Source organism: Capra hircus, chromosome 17, assembly GCF_001704415.2.
Source record: "Capra hircus breed San Clemente chromosome 17, ASM170441v1, whole genome shotgun sequence".
Classification (NCBI taxonomy): domain Eukaryota; kingdom Metazoa; phylum Chordata; class Mammalia; order Artiodactyla; family Bovidae; genus Capra; species Capra hircus.
In genome coordinates this window covers 69,417,957-69,423,327 of record NC_030824.1, presented here as the reverse complement: position 1 = coordinate 69,423,327, position 5,371 = coordinate 69,417,957, and the positions used below count along the sequence as shown (strand labels likewise).

Sequence of the window (5,371 nt, the reverse complement as noted above, 5' to 3'; positions counted from 1 at the left end):
ATTAAGCACAAAGAAAAATATTAAAAAGAGCAAGGAAAAAGAAACAAATAACATTCAGGGAGATCCACATAAGACTAACAGCTGATCTTTCAACAGAAATCTGTCAGGCCAGAAGGGGTAACAGGGTATACTTAAAGTGATAAAAGGGGGAAAACCTGCAACCAAGATTGCTCTATCCAGCAAGGATCTCATTCAGATTCAAAGGAGAAATAAAAGATTTTACAGATAAACAAAAGTCAGGAGAATTCAGCACAATCAAACCAGCTTTATAACAAATACTAAAGAAACTTATCTAGAAAAGGAAACATAAGAGAAAGAAAAGGCCTACAGAAACAAACCCAAAATAATAAAGTAAATGATAATAGAATCATACGTATCAATTTATATCATTTACATAAATGTAAATGGATTAAAAGATCCAACCAAAAGAAGTAGATTGGGTGAAAGGACATGAAAACAAGACTCCTATGTTTGCTGTCTACAAGAGACCTACTTCATAACTATAAATATATACAGATTGAAAGTGAGGGGATGGATAAAGATATTCCATGCAAATTGAAATCAAAAGAAAGCAGGGGTAGCAATACTCATATCAGATAAAATAGACTCTAAAATAAAGACCATTACAAGACACAGTGAAGGACACTACATAACAATGAAGGGATTAATCCAAGAAGAAGATATAACAATTATAAATATATATGCGCCCAACATAGGAGCATCTCAATACATAAGGCAAATGTCAACAGTTCTTAAAGGTGACTCAGAAGTAGCACAATAATGGTGAGGGATTTAACACTCCACTCACATCAATGGACAGATCATCCAGACAGACAGACAAATTAATAAGAAACACAACCTTAAAAGATATGCAAGAATAGTTGTACCTAACTGATATCTGCAGAGCATTTCATCCAAAGAGTTCATTTCACTTTTTTCCAAGTACACATGGAACATCCTCCAGGATTGATCACATTTTGGGTCACAAATAAAGTCTTGGTAAATTTTTTTTTAATTGAAATTATTTCAATCATCTTTTCTGACCACATTGCTATAGACTTAGATGTCAAATACAAGAAAATGCCTGTAAAAAACACAAACACATGGAGGCTAAACAATATGCTCTGAATATCCAAAGGGTCACTGAAGAAATCAAAGAAGAAATTTTTAAAAATGCCTATAAACAATTGACAATGAAAACACAACTAAAAACCTATAGGATGTAATAAAAGTAGTGGTAAGAGGGAAGTTTATAGCAATACAAGCCAACTTCAAGAAACAAAAGAAATATCAAATAAAAGCAAGTAGAAAAAGAAGAACCCAAAATTCCAAAATTAGTAGAAGGAAAGAAATCCTAAAGATCAGAGCAGAAGTAAATGAAATGAAGACAATAGCAAAGATCAATAAAACTAAAAGCTTGTTCTTTGAGAAAATAAACAAATTTGACAAACCATTAGCCAGACTCATCCAGAAAAAAACTGAGAAGACTCAAATCAAAAAAATTAGAAAACAAAAAGGAGAAATGAAAACAGACAATTCAGAAATGCAAAGGATCATAAGAGACTCGGAGAGGGCAATGGGAACCCACTCCAGTACTCTTGCTTGGAAAATCCCATGGGCAGAGGAGACTGGTAGGCTGCAGTCCATGGGGTCGCTAAGAGTCGGACATGACTGGGAGACTTCACTTTCACTTTACGCTTTCCTTTTTTTTTTCCGGGGTAGTGGGAGGGCAGTTAAAGGTCACCGGGCTTTAAAACAGACTTGGACAGGATGGTCCCAGCCTCACAAGGGGACAGCCCGGCGGTCGTGGGAACACTCATCACAGAAGCCCTGTCCACAGGCCCGGTAGTGGTGCTTCGAGAGCTTGACACTGAACTCCTTCCAGCAGCTGTGGAAGTGCAGGATCTCGTGGTCCAGTATGCCGGCCTGGCCGCATCCTTCACCAGACCTAGTGGTATATCAATGGCTGTCACTACGGCTCCTAAAGTGTTCTGCACGGCCTCGCCCACCTTCCCAGTGATCAGCGTTCCACTTTTGTCGTCCCCCTGTGCCTCAGTGACATCTAACTGGGAATTCCTGGCCTCATAGCAGTTGTCACACACCTGCATGGGCTCAGGGGCACAGCCCCACTCAGGCACTGGCCAGGTCTTGGATGAACAGCTGTCACAGAAGCCCTCCCCACAGGCCCGGCAGTGATGCTTGGTGTCATTATCTTTAAAGGATGTAGCACATTTGCTGCAGCTCAGAATCTGGAAGTTGGGCTTCCAGTAGGCAGGGGCAATCTGCTCTGTCAGCCAGGACGTCACAGCCTTGGTTGGCCCAAGGCTAAGCTCAGACACCGACTGAGCCATGAAGTTCATTCTGTCCAAGAGGCGCTGGGCAGCATTGTTATTGTCTTTCAGAAATCCATTGGTTCCAGGCCACATGTGCACAATCTCTGTCCCCACCACCGTATCCACAGGATCTTGGTTCCCAAACCAGTACTGCCGGCTACGATAGACCACACTGCAGTTGGGACATTCTATCAAGTACCCAGACCAGGCATATTTTGCAAGACCCATCCAGGGGGAGTCAGTGGAAGCAGCCGTCTTGGGCACCACACTGACTTCATTGCCTCTCTCGTAGCAGGCCTTGCAGGTGAAAACCCGGTTGTCATACTGGTGGGAATATCTGCAGTGGCTCTTGGCTTCATGAGGTACCCCTTCTTTCCCATGATTCATGCTATTCTTACATCCAGCTCTGCAGCTGAGACACAGGGAGGAGCAGGTGGAGTACTCGTCTGCAAAAAAGGAGCTGTGTGCCATCTGGTCATCGGGGATCTCACCACTGAAGCGGTCACTCAGAGCCTTCAGGTCTTTGAAGATGATGCCCAGGTGCCGGGGAGAATGGGTGGTATTGTTCTCCAGTTGCTTCTCCAGAGCACGCCCAAGCCCAGAAAAGTCAGTGGGAAGGTTGTAGGCCCTCGTCCCCTTGTGGTGAATAGAACTGAAAGCTTCTGGGAAGCATCCCAGCTTTCAGAACCGGTCCTGGATGAGCTTCTCTGGCACCTCGGAGGGGTGATCAGAGCCCAGCAGCTGGGTGTGCACAGTCTCATGGAAAATGATAACGGCAGGGCCCAAGGTGGACAAGGGGATGTCCAGGCCACAGTGGGCAGTGGTAGCCTTGAGCTCCTTAGTGAAATGTTTCAAATAAGCTTCTGAGGAACTTGAAGAGGAACTTGAAGAGGTCATTGTGCAGTCGGTCTACATGAGTTCAATAGATGACGAGGTCTGAGATGGCCAGGACCTTAAGCAGCAGCCCTGTTCTCTGGCTTAGATTCACTGTAGCTCCCAAGAACCCTTTGATGTCTATCACAGCTACTCTGTGGTTGGGTCATATGCTGCCCACACTCCCACAGTGTAGGACTCCTGGGTAGGGGAGGTTTTGAAGACTTCTTGGCCATAAAAGAAAGTGTGGTTGAGGGTATGAGACTTCCCATCCCCAGTATTTCCAAAGATGGAAACCACTTTCAGATACTGATCAGGTTTGCAGTCCAATTTCCTGATGAAGTCCTCTTCATTCATTACCTGAATTTCTTCATTTTCATCTACTAGCAGGAAACTCACAACCTTCTCAGTCATCTTCTTCCTCTTGGTCTCCTCATCCATCCCTTCTTCTTTCAGCAACTCCTGGACCTTAGTGACATGGTACACCGTAACGGGGTGCCTCCTTTTGTTACCCCCAGAATGAGTCCTCTTCTGGCACTCCAGGCACAAACTGATTTTACAGGTCTGGCACCTCACCACTGCCCTCTGCTTCACACCTGGAGAGTGCCCATTGGGGCCCTTTCAGGGGTCACAGTAAGGGACATGGCCAGCTTTGAGTCTGATCCGCTCATGGTCTCTCAGGTGCTCCTGACGATGGAGTTCCTCCTCACAACGGAAACACTACAGGCTGCAATACTCATCACACTCGAAGACAGCTTTGTCAGTCCCACTGCAGGTGTAACTTTCCTGGCACAGCAACCCTGGATTCAGGCCCTTCTCTGCTGGGGAAGTCTGGGCACTCATATTCAGACTGGAAGGAAACCGCCTACCATGTAACAGTACCTGGGCTTTCCCCGGGGGAAGTGAAGACAGAGGTGTTGAGTCTGAAGACTGCACACAACTTCCACAGGGTTCTGAATACCCTAAAAAAAAAAGTGTTTTGTTTAAAAAAAAAAAAAATCGATGTCCTGTTAGAATTCTTCATACACTCACAAATGTTCCAATGTTTAATTTTCTGCCTCTAAGATTCTTGAATCAGCAGCAATGTTGATTTGGTTTGATATTTTCATCTTCCATAAAGTGTGGACAAATATGTGGTCAAAATCAACTCAAAAGGGTCTTTTATGGCTATCAGAGAGATCTGATGGATTTACTGAGGTGGGCTCATGGGTGTGGCCTCAGCCGCAAGGTTTTGGTAATGAAAGAGTGGTCAGGAGCCTTTCAATATTATCCAACCTCAAGTCAATATTTCTGGGGAAACCACTAAGCAGTTCTGTCATGGCGAGGCAGCATCTGGGAACTATGGGGCACTGGTGGAGGTGGGGGCTGTTCTTCAGGGCACCGGTGGATCCATCCACATCTCCATTTCCACCACCCTCCACTTTACACTTTCATGCATTGAGGAAGGAAATGGCAATCCACTCCAGTGTTCTTGCTCTGAGAATCCCAGGGAAGGGGGAGCCTGGTGGGCTGCTGTTTATGGGATCGCACAGAGTTGGACATGACTGAAGCAACTTAGCAGCAGCAGCAGCAGCACAAGAGACTACTAAGAGCAACTATGCCAATAAAATCGATGACCTGGAAGAATTGGAAAAATTCTTAGGAAAGTATAACCTTTTAAAACTGAATGAGAAAGAAATTGAAAATTTGAACCCAAACATGAACATCAAACCTGATCAAACCTGTGATCAAAAACCTTCCAACAAACAAAAGCCCACAGTCAGATGACTTCACAGATGATTTCTAGCAAAAGAGCTAATACCTATCTTTCTCAAACTCTTCCAGAAAATTGCAGAGGAAGGAATACTTGCAAACTCATTATATGAGGCCAACATCACCCTGACATAGAAATCAGACAAAGATATCACAAAAAACAAAATTACAGGCCAATGTCACTGATGAACATAGATGAAAAAATCTTCAACAAAATTCTAGCAAACAGAATCCATGATCAAGTGGGCTTTATCCCTAGGATGCAAGGATTCTTTGATATATGCAAATCAATCCCTGCGAAAAAACCATATTAACAAGTTGAAAGATAAAAACTATACAGTCCTCAATAGATGCAGAGAAAGGTTTTGACAAAATTTAATACCCATTTATTATAAAAAAAAAAAAGAAAACTC

At 43.6% G+C, this 5,371-nt stretch overlaps 1 pseudogene; it reads right to left on the bottom strand.

Annotated features, from left to right (window-relative positions):
• On the bottom strand, nucleotides 1,741-4,062 carry LOC108637867 (annotated as a pseudogene).